The sequence below is a fragment of the Manis pentadactyla genome, chromosome 4, assembly GCF_030020395.1.
Source record: "Manis pentadactyla isolate mManPen7 chromosome 4, mManPen7.hap1, whole genome shotgun sequence".
NCBI classification, from domain to species: Eukaryota; Metazoa; Chordata; class Mammalia; order Pholidota; family Manidae; genus Manis; species Manis pentadactyla.
Genome location: NC_080022.1, coordinates 146,365,080 through 146,387,632, shown reverse-complemented (window position 1 = coordinate 146,387,632; position 22,553 = coordinate 146,365,080). Strand labels below are relative to the sequence as shown.

General features: G+C 49.1%; 1 pseudogene; it reads left to right on the top strand.

Annotated features, from left to right (window-relative positions):
- Window positions 1-3,103: 3,103 nt before the first annotated feature.
- LOC130683234 (acyl-coenzyme A thioesterase MBLAC2-like) lies at window positions 3,104-8,994 on the top strand (annotated as a pseudogene).
- The last annotated feature ends 13,559 nt before the right edge of the window (window positions 8,995-22,553 follow it).

The following is a 22,553-nucleotide window of genomic DNA, read 5'->3' as shown; positions in this document are numbered from 1 at the left end:
ATACACATATACAACATGCAGGCACATACACGTACACACTATTGAAATGAATTTTTTTTGAAGTCGGTTTGACCACCTCTGTCTTTGGAAAGAAGAAGGGATCTGGGATTTATAAAAAGGAAAGTCACACCCATAATAGCATATGATTGCATTTTCGCTGTATTGGCGACTGGAGTGGGAAGAGTGGAATGATGTCGCCGGTGCTGAGGACCATTCTTTGTGAAACAGGTGTATTTATGCATTGCTACTGACAGAGTAAACTGTTATGCTCCTTTTGGAAACATTTTTCCTATATGTTCCAGTAGTCCTATTCATACCCTCTTTTCCTATAATTCCACTTCTAGAAATTTAATCTAAAGAAGAGCATCACATGACAAAAATGTCACTTATATAGAAAACTAGGCCCAACACTCTGATTGAGGAAATAGTGGTAGCCAGCCAAATCCCTGTAGTTAAATTACATCAAATCAGTTTGAAGGCCTGTTTTTCAGTCATCACAATGGCAATTTTGAAGATGAGGGGCATCACTGAAAATATTTACGATGAAGTCAGTGAGAAAAGGAAAGGATAAAATTGGGATGATATAAAGATTTCTCTACAAAGAGCTAAATAATGCAGAGTGAGAAACAAATAGTTCTTTGAGAGTGACATGACATCGATTTCTTCTGTGTGTTTAATGTTGTTATAATAATGATTTTAATTCTAAAAGCTATTTGTAATATAAAAGATAAACTCAATCTGAGCCAGCCTGATGACAGTAGAGATTTAACCCACTTGTGGATAATGGGATTAGCAACTCGTATGTATGAGGGGCTATATACACAGACATGTGCAGATGTAAGAATGGCATGTGCACATTTGACTTTGCCAGCCTCCCAGCCTGTAAGAGTCTTAAACGATACACCACGTATGAAGTGTCCATGGCATTTCACATGCCTAAGGCTCAGTCCTGTTATTTTTCCAATCCTGAAACTTGAATATTTTCAGGTGATCTCTACTTAACACCATGTCTGACCTTATACCAATCCTCCCAGATATGCCAATCTCTTTCCTACGTGATAAGATTATACTTGGTGGAAAAAGTTGTCTAGAATCAGTAGGACAAGACACCAAGTCTTTGACTTTCCATGACTAGCTCTGTGACCTTTGGCCAAAGTTGTAAGTATTCATTGAGAATTCACCCTGTTGGGTGCCAGGGTGGATTCTTCACGTCAGTGGTTCTCAAATTTTAGGAGCACTGGGAGCCCGGGGGTCAGCTAATACAGAGGTTGTGAATGCAGAGATTGCTGGGCCCCCCAAATTAAGACTCAGTATTTGTGGGGGGAGGTCCAAGAATTTGCATTTCTAACAAGTCCCCAGGTGGTATTGAGAGCCACTGCTCTACACATATTATCTCCTTGTTCAAAATAACCCAGCCAGTGAAGTACCTTAAATATTTCTCCTACTGACTAAGGGGATAGAGATCTTGAGTGACTCCACAAGCCTTTTAACCCTCTTTGCTTCACTGCATCTAAGAGTAACAAGATTATCTCCTTCTCTTTCAAGGACTGAAGGACAGAATGGGTGTGAAAGGGACAATCCAAATCCTAGTCAAGTTTGCTGTGCTGTGTATACCAACACACACACACTTCTGTTGTTGACTGCCTTCCTTCTTGAAATATGAACCATCTCCAGGTGTCAGGCCCCTGCTCTTTTTTCTTTGCAGTCGGTGAGAACGAACTGAGTCAGACGAAGCCTGCACAGCTTCTCCTGTTACCGGGGATCCTCAGTAAAGTGACAGCGTGCACCGCTAGTGACTCTGCAGATGCACCAGGCTTTGTGGTCTTGGGCCTATGACTCCACCCACCGTGCTGCCAGCCTGAGGTGGGTGGGGGGAGCACGCAGACAAGCAGAGGAAATGCCGGGCGTTTGATGAGGCCCTTGGCAACCTCTCTTTTCTTGTGGGAACCAGAGAGCAGGCTTGATTCAGCACCTCCTAGCTGAGCTCCTCCACCCCAAACCGTGTGATGTGGGGACTGCAGGGCTCTGGCGTCGGATGGGCCTGGGTTTGAATCTCAGAGCTATTTGTAACTGTGGGTCAGCCTCACAGCACATCTGTTTCCTCATCCATAGTTTGGAAATATGTAGTGTAGAAAATAACACTGGCCCTCCTTGGGTAATTGTGAGGGTTCAGGGAGCTAGTAAACGCAGAGAGTGTAGGGACCAAGGGCAGGCTGCCCCGACATGTGCCAGCTTGGCATTTAGAGATGTTGGAGCTGAAAATGTTCAAAGCCCATTGGACTCAGAAAGAAACTTTGACTTCTCATCTGCCTCCTTCCAGCTGAATACAAAGAATTTAGATGGCAGACCTGCTTCAGGAAGACAGCTGTCACCATAGTTAACTACTTTATAGTATGAACCAGGAATGGTAGACAGGGAGGAATTTAGCAAAGTCTGTTAAAATTCCTCTGAGCCCCATTGTTTCTGTACGGCCTGGCAAACGTTTGTTTACCATTTACTTTTTCATATTCCTGTAAACTGCCTTCCTTCCCTACCCTGGCCACTTCATCCAAAATGACATATATACGTCACTGTCCCTGACTGTCTTTAGAATCTCATGTCTATGGATTCCCCCTATGTACACCATTAAGCTTTTTTTTTTTCCCTCCTGTTAATCTGTCCATTTGATTCTTAGACCACCGGAGAGAGAGCCTTTTAGCCCTTGGCAGACGCGGTAGTCGTCCAACAGGCTTGAGCAGGTTCTGCACCGGCTGGAGAGAGCGCATCGCGGCGTGCGGAGGGCGGGCGGGCTTGTGCCTCTGGGGCCTAGCTGCTGGCCTCTGCAGTCAGACCCCGGGGATGGGGAACGTGTCGACTTCCCCAGTGTGTCTGCAGTTTGCTGCAGTAGCCCCTGCGTTAACGCTCCCTCTCCTGCGGCTACAGATGCTGCACTGCTCCAGCGCCCCGGTGCGGACAGAGCCGCCGCTGCTCTCTGCGGTCCTGGAGAGCGCGTGAAGGCGCACACTCCGGGCAGCGTCTCCGTGCGTCCCCGTCACCGCAGTTCTCCTCCCACACCTCCCGCGTGCCCCGCCCCTCCTCGCTGTACGCCTTCTCCTTGGCTGCGGGCCGACAGCTCCGTACCGCCGCAGCACCTCGCTTCTGGACAGCCTACAGTTGGCACACAAGCCCACACCCACTTCGCCCAGCCGCAGCCCTGCCAAGCATGTCGGCGCTCGAGTGGTACGCTCAGAAGTCCCTGGGCGACGGCATCTTCTGGATTCAGGAACGCTTCTATGAGTCGGGCAACCGAGCCAACGTCTGGCTGGTACGTGGTTAGGAACAGGATGTGGTGATTGACACGGGCCTGGGGCTACGAAGCCTTCCGGAGTACCTGCACTCCTTCGGCCTCTTGCAGGACCGCGGCGTGAAAGAGGACGCTGCGTGCAGGCCGCTGCTGGCCGTGGCCACACACGTGCACTTTGACCACTCCGGCGGCCTCTACCAGTTCGACCGGGTGGCCGTGCACCACGCCGAGGCCGAGGCATTGGCTCGCGGGGACAACTTTGAGACCGTGACCTGGCTGTCCGGCAGTGAGGTGGTTCAGGCGCCCAGCCCTGGCTGGAGGGCCAGGCAGTTCCGAGTGCAGGCGGTGCAGCCCTCCCTCATCCTGCAGGATGGTAATGGGCCTTCCTGGGCGCTCGCGCTCTCATTAAGGGAGGGAATTGGGGAGAAACTGTACGAGGGATGCATGTTGCAGACGTTTGTGGCTGTAAGGGAACTTGTTTTGTCACAATGCAGAAACACCACTTACGTTTCTCCTTTCCCTGAGTAAAATCCCGCTTAACTGGAGCCAAGGCCATCCAGACTTCACTACCAGAAACCGGCTTTGGCACCTTGTAGCAATGCTGAGTACTGGAATGAAAGCCAGCCTCAACTCCCTAGTCCGTTTCCTGTGTAAGGTACAGTAGTAACAATACAGAGGCTTGTGAGTAGGCATTTCCTAGCCTTTTCCCCGAACACCTGTGTGATACTTCCATGCGCTTTTCTAGCAAGAAGACTTTTAAGGAAAAACGCCTAACGGAGAGTGCATGTCATGTTCTATGCTTTTGAGAATTGCTGACTTCATCCACTGTCAGCGGTCACTGCCGAGTATGAGCAGGTACCACCTGTAGGCTTAGAAAGCCATTAGAAAGCAGTGATTCCAGTCTGCTTGTGCATCCTCATCTTCCAGATAGGTTTGTGTTCTTGATGTTGCCTCATCAAAAAGCTTATCATTGAACATATGAAGTGCATGTCAGAGGCTTACAGTAGAACAGGTAATTTGGTCTGGTTGAAAGCAAGGCCTGACAAAGATTAATAAGAAGGTTATTTACAGTGATGGTGAAGTGCGTGGACTAATGTATAGGTGGTGGTGGGCCTCTGGCTCTGTGAAAGACAGGATGGGAATTAGAGAGAACTAATGGAATAAAATGAAGTAGAATAGGGCCCCAGCCCTCCCAATCTCATGCAGGCACTTAAATAATTAATCAAATAAGCCACAGCAGCAGTATTTGTATATTAACTTCCTTTTTTCTTTTTAGAGTGCATCTGTTGATTTCATTTTATCCTCACAACCTATTTGATGTAAGGCAGCTGACCCCCGATTAAATGGCTTGTCTAGAGTCCACAGAGCAAGATTTAGGACAAAAGCTAGGATTTGAACCAAGGCAGAGTAGATCAAGGCATGCAGATTGTACATATATCCTATTCCATAAATATATTATGGTAATTCTGAGTAGAATGTGAAACCACCTTCATTCCTTTCTATCTTAAAGCCATTTTAACTGCCAATTTAATTTAATTCATTAAAGTGTACCTCTAAAGAGGTAGAGAAATCCAGTTCCTGCAGTACAATAATGCTCACTTTATGACTGATCCATATGAAATAATTATTTTACAAAAATTATTTTATCTTACAGATAAGATCTTGATCACCTGAGATATAAAAAATAGAAAGGAATATTCCATACCTTATACCTCATCCAAAAAGTCTTTTCATTAAAATTTTAAATATAAAGATAAAAGAAAAATACTGGGTTAGATGAGAGTATTACATTACCTGACAATTTGAGATGATTACTGTATTTCTTAATAAAATTAATACTTCTAGAGGTAGGGTTTCCATGCATTTGGTGGGTATTCAGACTAAATTAATTCTGGCACTCTGACCAAAAAATGTTGACATTAGTGTTTAAGATATATTTAAATTGTCTAAAAAAATGACTTCTGATTTATTTACTTTTGCTCCTGTGCCAGCAATAGGATATTAATGGTGAAACAATGATAGGAATTACTTTTCTATAGGTGAAGCATCCAAGTAGGCCTGAATATCATGCCTGAGGTTTCATAGCCAGTTTGGGAAAAAGCTGGGACTAGAATCCAGGTTTCCTAAATCCCAGTTGATGAAAGAATGAAAACATTTTAGAACTGTAAGGGGCCTGCAAACTACCTGTATGGTGCTTTAAGCCTTTGAAGGTGTGAAAAGAAACCTTGATATTTACCAGACACTTTGAAGGTGATAATACTGTGTTAAATTAGAAGTTGTTTTTCATTAGGAGCTAGAAGAACCTTGAAGGGTAGAGGGAAATTTTTTCTCCCCACAAGGGCAGAGCCTGACTCCCAGCAGAATAAGAAAAACAAAAAGCAGACGACAAACAAAAAAACACAGATGGGGACTGACTTTGCTGAATAACATGACTTGCTATGAGTTATAAACCAATTCAGTGCTTGGCATGTTGACCAATGAAATGAAATAAGAAAGCCCAGACACAGAACCACATATGTATGAAGCTGTGGTATGTGCATAGTTCATGTGTCACAGAAGTGGGCAACGGAGAGACTGTTCAGAAAACTGGGCCTGGCAAAATGGCCATCCATATGGAAGAAGAGATTACATTGTACCCTTACATTTCACCGTATACAAAAATCAACTCCAGATGCTTAAATGTTAAATATAAGTCTTCAAAATGTTTAGAAAACCGTAATAGAAATATTTTTAAACTTTGAGGAAAGGAAAAAAATTCTTAAACAAGACAAAAAAAGTTGACTATACAAGCAAAGATTGATTAAAATGATTTTTTTTCTTAAAAAGACAACTTGAAAATAAGCTACAAATCAGAGAATATATACACAATAAACATATACTCAATAAACACACTAACAGAAGACAAGTATAAGAATGTATTAAAGGCTCTTTTTTATCTGTGGGAGACTATATTCTTATTTGAAATGATTCAGGACGTATTTTCCTACATCACTGGTTTTGGGGCTGGCCACTAACTTCCTTGAGCCCACAGAATGCGAGCAGATACGATGTGATACCCCAGCCTAGCGGAAGCTTTAAAAGCATTGCAAGTGTCTGCCGATCCTCTGTCTCCTGCACCCTTTGCCAGGAGAACGACATGTCCTAGTAAAACCTGTTCTTGTAGTGTGGTCCCAGGGATGGGAAGACAGAGCCAGACCCCAACCACAGGTTAGAGCAGAGAGGCAGTTGACTTGCATGCTTGAGAGAAAAAAAGAAATGTCCCTTGTTATAAGCCACTGATATTTCAGGTTGCTTATCACTGCAGCAAAAGCTGACCAAGAAGGAAACTAGTGCCTAGAATAAAATGTGTGGTTTTGGCTTTGAGGCTGAGTGGCCAGCAGCAAGGAAATTATTATAGGGGACTAGAAAAATGGCAAGCTATATAATGCAGTAGTGAAATACTTAGCAAAACTGTCACATATGATAATTTGGAAGGCAGAAAATATACCTACTGAATTTATGGCTCTGGAGAAGTTTGGAGACAGAGTGTTTGTGTGAGCGGGTAGTTCCCAGCTACATTTCGGGTTGAAGATAGGGATGATAGCAGAAAACAACGGGCTTATTTGCAAGCAGAATTGAAAGGGAACACGGGAAGTCTGGAAATTATAGGGCTCACAGGGTTGGAAGGGGTAATCATCTGTCACTCCTAAACCTCTCCAGCCTGTAAAGTGTTCTCAAAGTAGGACAACTTTAGGGGCAAAGATCTAAACAAAGGCAAGGCTTTGAGCAGGGGAGACCAAATTGAGGGCATGACTGTCACTCCCTTTGTTAAAACCTCTGAACAGATTAAAACAGCTCCAGGGAATCCCATCCATTGGGCAAAATGACTCCTGGGAAGCTCCCGTAAAGCCTGGTAGCGTAAAGCACCTGACATGTTATGTAGCGGGACAAAGAGCAGCATGTCTCAGTGAAATGTGAGTCTGGCTACTGACACCTCAAAAAAAAGAAAAAGCTTTTGAGAGAGTTACATTGTCCAAAGTGCTGTCTGTCTAGATTAAATAAGACTGACTTTACAGGACACAAAATGATCTTGAGCCCCAGCATTCAACAGGCAGGAAGCAGGCTGATGATACTGATAAGAAAAACAAAGAAAATGTCAAAAAAACGGTAGACATTTCACAGAAGAGGAAACACTTACGGCTGATAGACAGATGAAGAAATGTTCACCTCAATATTGGTCAGGGAAATGCCAAGCCAGACCAGAAAAGAGATCTCAAATTTGGTAATTTGGTAAGCAAAGATTGCAAACTCCAACAATACTAAGTGTTCAAGCTAATGCAGATCTATGTGATCAATATATTGTTGGTATTTTTATGCAACTAATTTGGAAAATCATGAGAACCATCTCATAACAGTAAATATTCTAAGTCGGCAATTTCATTTTTTTAAGAAGTCTTGCTTATACAAAAGTGTTTATAGCTGTACTGTTTACAGTGGTAAAAAGATGGAAAAAACTCAAAATCCCATCAAGAGAGTGGATGAGTAAATAGTACACTTAACCAATAGGATATTGTACAGCAGATGCAATGAATGAAACACAGGGCACTCGATGTGGTCATATATTAAGAAAATATTATTGGGCAAAAATAAGTCCCTACAATTATGGACAGTATGATATCCTTTTAGTAATTTTTAAATAGCTACAGCAAAAAAATACACATTTTAGAAACACATGCAGATTAGAACTATGAACCAGATTAGAACTAAAGGTAAGCATGGGAATTCAGGGTGTTTGTTATCATGGGTTGAAGAAGTCAGGTGAAATAGAATGGAGGGAAGGTAGAACTAGAAGTAGATTATAGACAAGCTGCCAGCTTTCACTTTGAGCTGTGGTTCACATGGGTTTATGGTATTATTAAAAGAGGTAAAACTTTAAAAGAAGAAGTTGTTTTGGTTGTTTTTTAAAAGTCACAGATCATTAGAATTAAAAGCATCCTTAGGAGTCAGTTAGTTCTCTGCTTCCTTATTTTCCAAATGAGAAAATAGGCTGAGAACAGGGAGTGACTAACCGAAGTTACTCTGTTCTTGAGTGGCTCAGCCCAGCCGCTCCTGCTGTGATCCTCCCATCTCAGTACCAACATACCCAAGCCAGGGCTGCATCCTTCATTACTTCCCCCACATGAACCCACTTGTCAGTCCCGCTCTGCGGACACACCTGGGTCCACCACTTTGTACACCTTCTGCCAGCCGAAGCCATGAGCACCTCTTGCTTGGATCTCTGCTTTTGCCTCCTGAGTAGTCCTCTTACATTCTCTCTTGCTCCTCCCCAAACCTGTTCTCCACACAGCTGAGGGAGAAATGTTCTCTCTGATGAAACTTCTCGGCTGTCCTTCAAATGCACTTAGAACACAATTCAAATTCATCCTGGCCTACTCGGCTTCAGGTGAGCTGGGCCCTGCCTTCCTCTCATACTCATTTCCTGTCATTGCTGCCCTCACTGGCTTTCTTTCTCGACACTCCAGGCTGGTCTCTGCCTGCAGCAAATGCTGCCAGTACCCCGTCCAGGTCTCTCGGCCAGGCATTCCATCTCTGCACACCAACTGGATTCCGCCATGGAAGACTCTTCTGCCCATGAGCAGCCCTTGGCAATGATTGGCAGGAGCTTGAGGGTAACTGTCCCGGCTCCCTCACTCCTGGACGGGATCCCTCAGGTGCTCTACATGTTTGCCTAAGTGTCCCCTTGAGGCTCAGTTTGCTCACCCACAGTTGCGTTGGCCTGATAACATATCCTTTATTAAGTCCTTTCCTTTCCTTGTTTTGTTCCCCACTCGCTTAATCATCCTTACTTCACTTTCCAAACAAACTGCTTTCACGTAGTTCTTTGCCTCAGGTCTTACTCAAAGGGTAGTGTAAGCTAAGATACCGCGTCAGGCCTTTGCACTCATGTTTTCTCTGCCTAGAATATTCTCCTCCCCTTCACATCTCCTTGTCATTCAGGTCTCAGCTCAAATGCCCCTCGGGTCTATCCCTTTGTTGTTATGCTCCCTCACTGACTTATTCTGGTTGAAATTATCTTGTTTACATAATTAACTTGAAAAGTTCTCTCTCTCCCCCAGGGTGTTATCTCCACAAGGGCAAGTAGTTTCCAGCACAAAGGAGAGTGCCTGCACATAGTAGGCATCCTTTAGATATTTGTTAACTTAATTAATGACTGATTTTGCTGGGAGGGATGTCGAATCCTGCATCAGCAGAACGATTTACAGTAGCTGTTTGTGTGTATGCATTTCTAATTGACACAGCAAATACTGGTCTGTAAATGGATACAGCTATTGTTTTTGAGTAGCTGATTCTCTTTAGTGGGTTTAATCTGCTTCCAACTACTTACAAGGGCTCACGATTGCTCTGCTAATTACAAATCCCGATAAACTCTCCATTAAAGTATAGCTTCTAAGTACCTTCCACCCGATAATACTGTTAGGAGGAATTACATATGGTTGAAAGTAAGAGAACCAGATTTATTTAATAACAGTCTTAACTTCAACTTGCCTTTCCGTCGATGTACCTGAATTAGTAAAACCACACTGTCTTTCTCTGCTTGTTTACCCACGTGAGATACTGATGGAGGTTTACCCTGGGGAATACAGATGTGGAACCAGGAAGAAATGCTCCGTGTGTGGTTCTTTGGAGAAAACTCACTTTTTTGTGTGCCTTGGCCCACCCCATGTTCACCTGGCATGAACCTGCTTTGACCTGGGACTCAAAGGGCACGTCCCTTTGCTGAGGGCATTCAGGCAGAGGCCTGTGGTGGGGGGGTCATGAGGATTAGATTTCCTCATTTGTAAAACAGATTTATAATAATGACTCTATACTGTCGCTCTGGGCTGGAGGGGTTTCCCAGCTCCTGGCAAGTTCACTCTGGATTCTTTGAGACCTAAATACAACAACGGAATGTTGGGGGTGGGAGTAAAAGGTTTAAGTACCAAGTTTTATTCTCACCGTGGCAGGTCAAGTGCTAGAGTCTCCTCTGCATCTGGCAAGTCCATCTCTGTCTCTGTCTCTGTCTCTGTCTCTGTCTCTGTCTCTGTCTCTGTCTCTGCCTCCGCGCCAGCCTCTGCTCCGCCCCTCTGCTCGACCCCAAGCACTGGGCGGAGCTCTTTATATAGCACCACAGGCAGCATTGGCTGATTGCCAACGGGTGTGTAAGCTCCAGCCTATGCAGTAAGCTGATTACATCATCAAGCAGATTAGGGTGAGCTGAGGATCCTGGCCATACAAACTTCCATTTTCCCTACACATACCCTGATGTGAATGTTGTGGGCTAAAGTGTCTGGGGACATCCAGGGGCAGGTATCTGCCCAGAGGCTGTGCAAAATACTAGTTCAGAAGTGGAGCCCGACTGCTTACGGCTGTTCCACCTGCCTGGTGGCTAGCTGAGTAATCTTGGGCAATTTCTCTGGGCCTCCATTTCCTCATCTGTAAAATGGGGTATTGTCTCCTAATTCCAGAGCTTTGAGGAAAATTAGACAGGTTAACACATGTGAAGTGCTTAGAGCAGTGCCTGGCACACAGTGATGTTGGCTCTTAACTATTGTTATTCCACGGAGGGCTAGGGGAACATCAAGGTTAAGGGATGGATGGAGGGTAAGGAGCCTCTAACAAGTCCTAGAAGTAACAGCCATAGAGTTTGGAGGAAAACTAGGAGGATCGTGTGTCATAGAAGCCACGGCAAGAGGAAGTTTCCAGAAGGAAGGGTCAACAAGGTCAAGGGTGCTGAGAGGTCAGGCAAGGTGACAGCCAAGGGTGCCATGGATTTCGCAAGAAAGAGGTCCCTGGTGACTTTAGCCATTGCAATTTTGGTGACATGTGAGGGACAGAGGCCAGTCTGCAGTATATTAAAAACATGGGAAGGGAGGAATTGGAGAGCATGGGGTGAAATATTTCAGTTGCTTGGCTGGAAAGGGATGCAACCAAGAAACAGCAGTGGCAGAGGGACAGTCAGGTCAGTAGCCGTCTGTTTTGCCAAACACACATTCCATCCAGCCATCATCTCCTATGAGACTCATGACCTCTGGTCAGCTAAGCAGGGGAAACGTTAGAATTCATAACTTATCCACGCAGACACTTATGTAAATAGAACTCAAGAGTGGCAGGGCTGGGACAGAAGCCAGGCTGCTCATTTCCTCTCTCTTTTCATGATGCCGGTACAACTGTTAAAGAAGGGACTGAGCAAGAGGGCGTGGGGTGCTCAGTGCCATCCACCTGCTTTATCACACCTGTATCTCAAAGGACCCATCTGTGGAAGGTGGATGGAGGAGGTGGCAGAGGAGGGTGGTGACAGGTTCCTTTAATGAAGGAGGACCTGACATCGGCTGGGTGCCCAACATGTTCATCCGATTAAATCACATATCCGGGGGTAGGCGAAATCTTTGGCTGAGATTTCTAGTTCTGGCTAGAAACAGGGGGGCAGGATGGACTCAGGTCAGTGGAAGGAACACCGTCTATTTTTCATATCTGCCCTCCTCCACAGTCCTTTCTCTGCTGTCTTACATCTGGCTGGCTGACAACAGCACTGGCCCTTGATTCTGCTGCAGGGCAGTTGCGGGTGTGTGACTTGAAAGAGGATGTGTCACTTAGAGCCGTGCTTGTGGGAAGTGAAATGCATCCTTCTGGCTCATTTGGGAAATGTCTTTATGTCAAGGACTTTGGAACAAGAAAACCGTAATGGTGTGATTTTGGAAAATCAGGGCAGAAGAGACCCAGTGTGGGCTGGAGGAGTGTCCAGGGAGTAAACTGATGGATGCCCATCCAACATGAAGCAGAAGCACGGCCGGAGGGCCGATGGGGCAGGACAGCCTTCATGGAGCACCGCCTGCGAGGTCTCTGCTGTTGCCATTCTGACATTCTTAGCTTTTGAATGCAGATCCCTCGTTTTCATTTTGCCCTGGAAGCTGGAAATGTTGTGAACTCTCCTGGTTGTGGGCACGGGCGGGTGGAACGCAGACTGCGGACTTTGGCTGGGTCTGGCAGGCAGCAGCCCTGACTTCTGATGCTCCCCATGTGAACTTGGCTCCTGAGACTCACCCACCTCTGAGCAAGCTAGGTGAGAAACAGGACTTGGCCGATTTGGAATCAACTCTTCAGAGCAGCTGTAAAGATGCCTCAGACAAACCTAGCAGGGAGGGAGGAAACACAGGAACCCTCAGAAACCGCAGTAGGTAAGCTGGGCTGTGCTGGAAGCCTTTGCACACATTTCCATGTTAACCTCACAGCGATCTTAAGATAGAGTCACTGTGAACCCAGGTTTAGAGGACATGACTCAGAGGTTTAGCAAGATGATTAGTATTTGCCAGGTGCTACAAACTGCCAACCTGGGCTAAAATGCAGGTGTCTAGACCTCAAGACCATGCTCTTTCCACCACACTAGAGGACAGAGGTGAAGGCCAGGAGACCTGGCTGTCTGGGTTCTGGTGGCTGGCACATCTGAGGCCCAGCTCCAGTCTTGAGGGGCAAGGAGTGTGAGTTCAGTGTGTGAATCTGTAGTTGATTCAGCTCACTTGAGCCCAGGAGGCCAGACCTGGCAATGGCAGCATTTCTGGGGTGTGCCAGCTCTGAACTGAGCCCTGGAACCAGGCCTGAAGACACAGAAAGAAGGGCATCCTAGCCTAGACCAGCCTGGGCTCCCATCTTGTGGGCACAGGATGCACTGGAAAATGGGCTGTGGGCCGAGGTGGGGCTCAGGCTGTTCACCTACCAATCCAGGAAGAGAAAGGCTCTTCAGGGGTCTTTTCCAGCAGCCTATGGGCATGTCGCCTGAATCACAGGGGCCTTGCTTTAGGTGGGCATATTTTGGAGTCAAATTACTGCTACTTCCTGCCCCTGCTTCCTTGTTCCACCCGGTGGAATTGTGGGGGCTTTTTTCTCACTGTTCCTTGCAAAGCCGGCACCATGCCCTGGCTTTCAGGTGGGGAACAGAAATCCCACAGGGCTTCCCACCATCCTAGGGGCCCTGACTTGCCCACCTTTCTCTGACCACAGCCCAGCTCTCCAGACAGGAGACATTGCCAGAAAATATCACAGAGGAAGAGCGCTGCCTGGGTGTTAAGAGGCAGAGCTGTCTTAAGGGCTCTGTCACTGGGTTCCATGTGACAACATATTTTTCCTTTCTGGGCCTCTGGCTCCTCATCTGTAATGTGAGAGGGCCCACCCCCCATTTGTCCTGCTCTGTGGGGACTGGGGTCCAAAGGGAGAAGGACAAAGGGCCGCCGGTGTCCTTCTGGTGCCAGTCTGTGCACACCCAACCTACACCGACTCCTCGGGTAACTCACAGTTGCTTGGCAAGGTGGACATTTTTGATTCGGGGCCAAACAGCTCAAGAACCACAAAACTGAATCTGCGACACTTCTGGATCCAAGCCCATGTCTTGGGCTTCTTTGAACATCTGGCTTCCTGGGTGTTAGAATCTAAGTTTTAGCTGGAAGCATTTTAAATGTGGCTTGGCTCTTAGGGTGGGGAGGGTCTAATGTCTCAGGGGTTGGGATCAGCCCTGTTAGGCTCTGTTGCCTTGATCCCCTTTGGAGAGGGAAGGGTGACCCACCCAGCAGGCTCCTTCAGCATCATAGGCCTGACTCCAGGGGCCAGTCACACAAGGGATGGCTGACGGGCTGTTTGGGGCATGGTTTGTGGGCAGGAGTCTACCTGCACGTGGAGGTCCAGACAGTCACTTAATGCCAAACCAGAGAGGGTCTTGGTGGTCATCCAGGCTAGGGGCTTCTGATGGAGGGAAGCAGTAGGGGTGGATTACCCGGGGAGGCTTTTCAAGATACCCCACTGCCCTGGATTTAGAGTACAGAGGTCCAGAGTGAGGTTTAAGCACATGTCTTTTAGTACAAGTTTCCCAAATGGTCCTAATAGGATCCCATTTCCAGGGAAACAGTCACTGATTTAGGCCACCTCCCAATCTTTAGGTGAGGACACTGAGGCCCAAGAGGGGGTGAAAGATGTGCTCAAAGGCCCACAGAAAATGAGCAGCGGGGCCCAGAGAGTCTGGCTCCTGATTCTCATGCTTTCTCCCCTGAAGAAACCCACCTCCTCACCTGTCAGCCCACCTAGACTCTTTCAAAATTCCCAGCCCGACTGCCTTCCCTTCATTCTGTCCCACAGCCTCTAGCATGAGCCCCTCAGTCCACACCACACATCTGGCCACAACCTTGTCCTGAGCAAAAGATTGCGTAGGGCCCTCCGCTGCCAGCAGGGTCAAGTCCCAGGGCCGGAGCCTAGAACCGGGATCCCGTGAGACCTGGCCCACGGTCCTCCTGGCTTCACTTCTGGCCACTCCCTGCGGGCCGGGATCCTTCCCCCGCACTGCAGCGACACCAGCCTCCACACTGGCTAGTCTCGTGCTATAAAACAATTGTTCGATTTTCCTTAAGAAATATGTCACGTTTGTTTTCACAAAAGCCTATAAGCAGGTGTCATTATTATCCCCATTTGGACATACAGCCCAGAGGTTAAGCAAGTGAAGTCACACAATACATACCAGGGGCTGGGGCCCTGAGCCAGGAGGTCTCCCCGGAGCCCACTCTCATAACCACGGCTCCCCATCCTCTCCACCCTGCCACTGGGGAAATCCCACCTTCATCCTTCCAGGCCCAGTGGAAAGGCCATGCTGCACCCCAAAGAGCCCCCTCACACTGGGCATGCACCACCTCTGGCCTGCGCATTATGGCGTCCTTACCTGTCGCGCCCACTCCCTGGTTTGTGTGTTCGGTTCCCTCTCCAGGTCCTGGATCTTGTGGTCAGGTCTCTTTGACCTGACTGCCATGCCGGAGCTGGCACCAGTGGCCCTAGGAGTATGTTTGCTGAGTGAATGAGTGAAGGAATGAACTAATGATACCTGAGACCTGGCACCAGGATCCCGCACCGCAGTGCCCCCACCAGCACCCTCAGACACTGCAGGCAGCCTGGTCTCCACCGGGTGTGCGAGGCGCAGGAGACAGTGTAACATAATCAGGACTTGGGCCTGTGAGCAGCAGAGTATGTGGAAATCCTAACCAAGGGGCCACTTAGTCGATGCTCAATGAAACAGTACTCTGCTCCCCTATTCCCCTCAATCCTGGACCATCTGAGGCTTCATCACATGAATTCGGCTGCATAGCCATGTCCCCCATCTGGTCTCTTTCCTGTCTAATCTGGTGCTGCCCAGCTTTCTGTTGGCACCTGTGAGCACAGTGTCCTCTCTGGCCCCTTCCTTGGCACCTGGCCCCAGCTGCCTCCTGGAAGTGCAAGCCTAGCCCCCAGCACAGTGTCCCGGCTCCCCAGTGCCTTGGAATGCACAGCCCTGTCTTACGTTTTCCAGGGCCTCTTGCACTGCACAGCCATTGAGCTACTGGGCTGACAGCAACTCAGCCCATCGTGCTCGGTGAAGTGTGAATGTCTCGGCTGGGCTTACAAAGTTCTGCAGCATGTGGCCGACAGGGCTCTAGCTGCACGGCACTGCCACTGTGCCGCTCACTCGCGGGGGCCTCCCCGTGCCTTCCACCTGGTCTGCTTGTTCCATCTTTATCGGCCAACTTCCTGCAGGCTGCCCTGCCTGAGCTCCCAGGGTAAAGCAGGCTCGCGCTTCGGAGTAGGCACCCTGAACTATCATCACTGCTTGGGGGCCCGCACTCCTCCCTTGTCTGGGAGCTCCTGGAGGGCAGGAGTCCCTGTGTCGTGGTCTGCATTTCTGCCCCAGGAGTGCAGTGACTGTTGGCTGGAGAAGAAGGAAGAAGAGGCCTTAACATCACTATTGCTGTCCTCTGCCATGGATGAGAAGCAGAAGGCCTGGAGGTTAGGGGAGTCACACAGGCAGCAAGTGGCAGAATTAGGATGAGCTCCGGCCCAAATCCTGTGCTTGTTTATGCTGCACTCCACTGTCTCCAGCACCTCGCACACCTCGGTGGAGACCAAGCTGTGTGCAGTTTCCAAGAGTGCTGGTCGGGGTGCTGCTGTGCGGGATCCTGGGGCCAGGTCTCATTCCTGATGCATTCATTCATTTGTTCATTCCTTCACTCATTCACTCAGCAAACATCTTCTGAGGTCCAATGTGCCAGCCCCCGTGAATTTCTCTGTCCTGATCTGTAAGGATCAGGCTGAATTGTAACTGGCAAGCAAGCAGGGAAGGCCAGGCTCCAGTCCACACCAAGGCAAGAGGCCTGGGAACCCCTGGGACCTCTGGAGGAGAGGCTATCAAGTTGAATCTGTACCTGAGCTCTGCTTGGTCTCCACCAATCCTCAGTAAATTGGTGCGTGTTTCACAAAAGATGACTAATACAAAAACCCTTCTACAGGTACTTTCTGGTTTTCTAACTGCTAAGGAAAAGTGTGTTCATATGAATAATGGTTCAGCATGCATGCTGAGAGCAAATCTTGTTTATCAGTCCATCCTCTGCCGTTCTGACCCATCTCATGCAAGTCCACACGTATTTTTTGAGTTACTTTTGCCCTCACCTTTGTGCAGGGCCTAGAGAAGAAGAGGCCGAGTTGGGGTGGGGGAGATACCCCCAGGGAGCCCTGGGCTTCTGTGCAACAGGAGCCGTGCCTGGTCCTTCAGGTGCTGAGGGAGCTGAGGAGAGGGCGTGACTAAGTCTTCCTTCTCCCCCTTTTCCTGTCCTGGGCTCGTGATGGCAGAAGTAAAGGGGAGATAGGGGAGGTGATATCCTGGAGAGGCAGCCCCATCCCCTTCTTGAGTGAGCCAGGCTGCACCCCCAGGAGGCAGGGACGAGTGAAGTATTTCCTGAGTGGCCCTATTGGCCCAGCACCAGGTCCCAAGTGAGCCTAAAACACCGACAGTTACACTCAGCAGTTAAAGCACACACCTTTATCTCTTTTAACCAAAATGACAGTAGACGAATAAAAAAGACTCCAGCTGCAAGGACAAAGGGCAGTGACAATGGCGGGTTAGTGGTTCCATTACTTCCAGTCCTTTCGGGTGGCAGGAGCCGGTGGGATGGATGGGCATGGCTGGAGCAGAGCAGCAGGTGGTGAGGGCCCGGCTGAAGGAGCATCTCAGAGGCGGCCGCGTGGCAGTCTGATCACCAGTGTTCAAGTCCATCACCTCGTCTCTGCAGTGAATTCCCGTTATGACCTTGGGAAAGTCAGTTCCCTCCTTCTGAGATGCCTTTTTCCCATTTGTAATATAAACATATGTCGCATCTATATCTGTAAAATACACTGGATACCTGATTCTCATCTTCTGGTGCCTGAATTACCGGGGGTTTTTCCTCCTAACATGTGTAGGCACATATGTTTTGATTCTGATTCTGGAACAGGGCCAAAGCATTTGCATTTTTCTAAAAACTCTCCCAGGAAACTTTAAGAGCCGTTGTTGCAAATGGTTTTCAGGGATCTTTCAGCCCTGACGTGAGGTGTTAGGCTGGAGAATACACTGAAAAGAAGGGCTGCAGGGATACAAGGCCTGCATGTGGGTGACGCAGGGACAGGGGGTTTCCAAGGAGGCTGAATGACTATCTGTTGGAGAGAGCAGAAGGGGCTTTATGGAGACAGTGGCATTTGGAATGGGTAGAAAGTTCTCAGAGGAAGGCAACGAGGAGGGCCCCACAGGTGATAGAGTAGGAACAAAATCTTAGAGATAGGAAAGCGTGCAGCATTCTCAAGGGACTGCAAATATTCAAACATGCAGGAATCAGTGGAGACGTTGCATGAGGAGCCAATGAACACCAGGGTGAGCAGCCTGTACTTCATCCAACTGACAAGGGGAAGCCATGCAGGTTTTTGAGCCAGAGAATATGCCTTCGGAGCAGATCAGCCTAGCCAACCCTCTATGGTTATATGATACATGTGGGCCTCATGACTTTAATACCTGGATGTGGCCCAGCCAGTTATATTTTCTTGAGCACCTACTGTGTGCTATTTATTCCAACCACTGCGTGCAGTGTCTTCACGACTTGGCCCTTCTGTAGCTGTATAGTCGCATCCCTCTCCAGCCACCTCCCACTCCTGTCACTCTCCTGACCTCACACTCCAGGTCTTTCTGACCTCTCGGAATGAATCTGCTCCTTGCTGCCTGTCTGTCCTGACATAAGCTGCTTCCTCTATTGTCACGCCCCCTCCCATGTCAGCCCATCTGCGGGAGACTCTGCTTAGACAGCATTCCCCTGGGAGGCCCACAACACCTGTGGACAGTGCCCCGTTCTCTCTGCCCTCCACATATCCTCACAATGGATGGTTTTACTTGTTTATCTGAGTGTCAAAGGGCAGTGAGTCAAGGTCAGACACCACACCTCACTGGGAGCTGTCTTCCCTGGGCCCATCCAAGGACCTAGAACACTGTTGAAGTGTGGAGTGATTGAAAAACTAGAAATACCAAGTAGTGGGCCAGGCACTTGACACAGCAGATCTCATCTAATTCTTATCCACATCCTGAGACACATGTTACTATTTCCATTTTGCAGGGCATGTGACTTGGGTGGGTTTACTCAACCACTAATTTTTAGAACTGGGGTTCAAACACCGGTGTGTCTTGGTCCTGGTCCAAGGTTCTGCTGCTCTGCCATTTCCTGGGACAGTAGCTCCATCTCCGCATGGAAAGACGTGGGGTGGGAGAAGCCCCAAACAGGCCACTTCCTCTCACCCACCTCTCTCCCTGGCTCACTCAGCAGGGACAGCTCCTACTCGTTTTCTCAAGATCCTTATCTGCTCCTCCACTCAGGGAAGTTACCCCACACCTTGCACACCACCCAGGAGAGGTGGCAGGAGTTTTCCATGTGGTCACTGGACACGAATAACATTCTCTTCTCTCTGTGACTTCCCCACCTCTGCACAAGGTCTGGGAAACCCCACCGAGGCCTTCTAATAAAAAGCTCTGGCACTGCAGGATGGGTCAGGGGGAGCTCTTAGCTCCACCAGATGCATTGAGGCTGCTCCACAGGGGCCTGCGCCGCACTGCCCAAGATGAAGCTCGTCACTACGGCCCTGGCATGTCTGCTGCTGGCTACGATGTGGCCGCAGGATGTGGACAGCAAGAGCAGTGAGTGGGGCTGGAGGCACCTTGGGGAGGGCAGAGGTGCAGGCAGGCACTCTGGGGTTGGAGCGGACTCACTGCCTCCCTCTCCCCTCCTCTGGGAAGAATACTTGCAGGAGAGGCAGAATGGAGGACTTGGGTGGGGTGGGGCAGGGGCGCCAATCCGAGAACCGTGAGTCTGGGGCAAAGCCAGATGGCTGAGCTGCTAGCTTCAGCAAAAGGAAGCCCTGCCTCACCCAGGCCTTGCAGACTGATGGAGGGGAACTGGGAGGCTACGTAGGCCAAGCCTGAGGTCCAGAGCAGGGACTGGGTTTTGTTTCCACAGTGTAGCAGGCAGAGTTGGCAGTCAGGACTTGGGGCTGTAACAGCTGGCTCACCGTGGGCAAGTGACTAACTCTCAAATTCTGGGTTCTCCATCAGTGAAATGGGATCGATAATGCCCACCCCCCGAGGCTGTTGAGAGAATACTGACCTAATACGAGGCACACGAAAGGGGCTTTGTAAACAGTAGAACTAGGAGGAAGGAACCAGGATTGGAACGCAGTTCTCTGGGGTTGCGGGTGGGAGAGAGCGTGCTCACGGCTCACAGCACAGTGGCTGTGAGTGGGGCCCGGGGGCCCGGGGAGGAGGGCCTCGTGGAGAGGGAGTGGGGAGCTGCCTGCTGAGTGTGTGGACGCTGTTGCCTGTCATTCCATCAGTTTGAACTCCTTGAACAGTTCCTAATCCTGCCCCAGGTCCATGGATCACAGTTGCCCTGCATGTACCAGACTCACTAGGCCCCCAGAGTGTGGGGTCTAGAGCCCTTGAGCCCCAATATTGGGGTGGAACTATACACTCATGGTGGGCTGTCAGAACTGGAAGGGCTTTTAGAAATCGGTCTAGGAAGTCCTATTTCACAGATGGGAGTCTGTGCTCATCTTGATCAAGGCCACACAGCTCGTGTGTGGGGAGCAGGGATCTGAATTCCAGTGTCCCGACTCTCCCTGAATATAGAACTAGGTGGCTGGTGACACAGTGCTGCACCAGAGCCCCCTGGATGTGGTGGTCCCCAAGCCTGGGCCTGTCCCAGAAGGCATTTTTTTAAAACAAAGTCCTGGTTGAGAAATGGATGCAAACCATTTTTGTGCTTCTTTCCTAGTGATTGTGTCATCCTCCAACTGTTGCTACACATTTGTGGAGAAAAAGATTTCCCAGAAGAGAGTTCAGTGTTACAGAAACACCAGTTCCTCCTGCCCCTACCATGCTGGTATAATGTGAGTGGCCCTCCCTGTCAGCCCCCAACTCCCTCCTGCAGGGAACAGAAACCGGCCCACATGCAATTAGAATGGCAGACACGAGATGGAGCTATTCACCACCAGATTAAGGTTTCCAAACCCAGCCCGCGAGGCCGTCAAAACCTTGGGTGCAGAGCCGGGCTGGGCGCTTGGGGGAGCGCTGCGCTTCCTCGTAGGTGCCAGGAACGGGGCTCCCCCAAGTGACTTCCTTCTTGGAGCGCCAAGCTATCAAGAATTATATCTTAATACTTTGTACCCAGGGGAAGGAATTGTTTAAAATCTCCAGGAATTACTGCGTAGTGGAAAAAATAAGGGGTAGGGGTCACAATTAGTGCCTGCTTCTGGATTTGCCAACCTCTAGCCTTGGGCGACCGTGGGCACGTAACTCGCCTGCACCTTATTATCTGGACATTCCTCTGCATCTTTAGCTGGGGAGAGGCTTCAACATGAAGTTTGACTGACGTCGCTTACTCTTGCCACTCAGTGTCTTTAAGGCACTTTCAGTGTGTTATTTCTGCTGAGTTTCTTGAGGCACACACTTTCATTATCATGAAAACTGAAGTTCAGGGAAGCAGAGAGATTTGTCTGAGCTCACTCAGATAATAAGGGCAGAGTTGGTCTATAGCTTAGATGATAGCCATATTTAGGAGGTGGGCAGTCCAGAAAAGAAACGCATGTACAAACACACACAGGGACCCCAAAGCAATGACTGAGGATCCCAGATGGACACAGACACATGAAAAGATGGAGCAGGAGTGGGGGCCCTCGGAGATATTCTAGGTGGAAATTTTCCGGGCTAGCTAACCCTCAGAATGTCTCCAGCCTTCACTCCACGCTTGTACACTGAACTGTGCTCTCCAGAAAAGGGGTTCAGGAAACTCAATTTGATAAGTTCCCCCTGAAGCTTGGGTGTCCCTCCCAATGTGTGAGCCACACGTCTCATGCAACGACTTCATTTTACAGGCCCAGAGAGGCAGCTTAGGGGCACCCAGCAGCGAGGAGTGGGAGGTGGGACTTGTGTGTGGCACCCAGGGGTGACTCAGATGACTCAGCTCTTTTGTTCTCTGCCCACAGAGTCGAGCTGAAGGGAGGCCAAAAGATCTGTGCCTTGAACACAGCCCGATGGATTAAGAATGTGTTAAAAGGGATAAAAACCTGCCCGTGAATGCACATGTGAGCAGATTCTTTTCCACCCTGGACTCCAGAGACCTCATGGTGTCACCTGTCCCTCCAGCCTCTAACCCCACATCAGTCCTTTTGCCCAACTTTGCCAGGTTGTGGAGGGTCTGCTTGGTCTTGATAAGCTATGTTGTTGCACTTTACATATTTAAATTTTGGAATCTTCATCTCCTGCTTCCCTGGACCTCTTGTACCACAGGAATTCCGGGGTGCAAATTTGATTGGCACTGGGGGCCCGGGGACAGGGGCAGGTGGGTGGGGGAGAGCGGGCACACTTGTTGGACTTGGTGCCAGTCCTCCTTGTCAATAGGATCCAATAAATGACTGACATCTCCCAGCTCACTGCCTTTGTCCTGGGGGGTGAGCGTGCATTCACAGCTGTGATGCAGATTCTCTGCTTCTGGGTTTGGCAGTGGGGGTAGGCTCAGTGAAGCAGCAGGCAGGGAGCTGGACTGAGTCCATGTCTGGGTGCAGGAGCCTCTCCCTCCCTTCCATGCCCAAAGGGGCTGTCATCCAAAAGTCACAGCTGCCCTAGCGGGAGGGGATCTTGTGAGTTCTTCTGCCTCTAAGATGTTGTTAGCCCCACTTGATAGATGAGGTGACTGAGGGCTGGAGAGGGACACCAACAGGCATGAGGATACAGAGCAAGTCAGGGAGAGATCTGGCACTCAAGCCCAGGGCTCCTGCTTCCCAGGCCAGAACTCCTTCCCATGTTCCAAACTGCCAAGTGACCACCTGACCCAGCAGGGCTCAGGTACCCTCTCTCCACTGGAAAGACCCTGCAGAGTTGGTTAGCAGGAGCTTGTCCTGGGAGGGA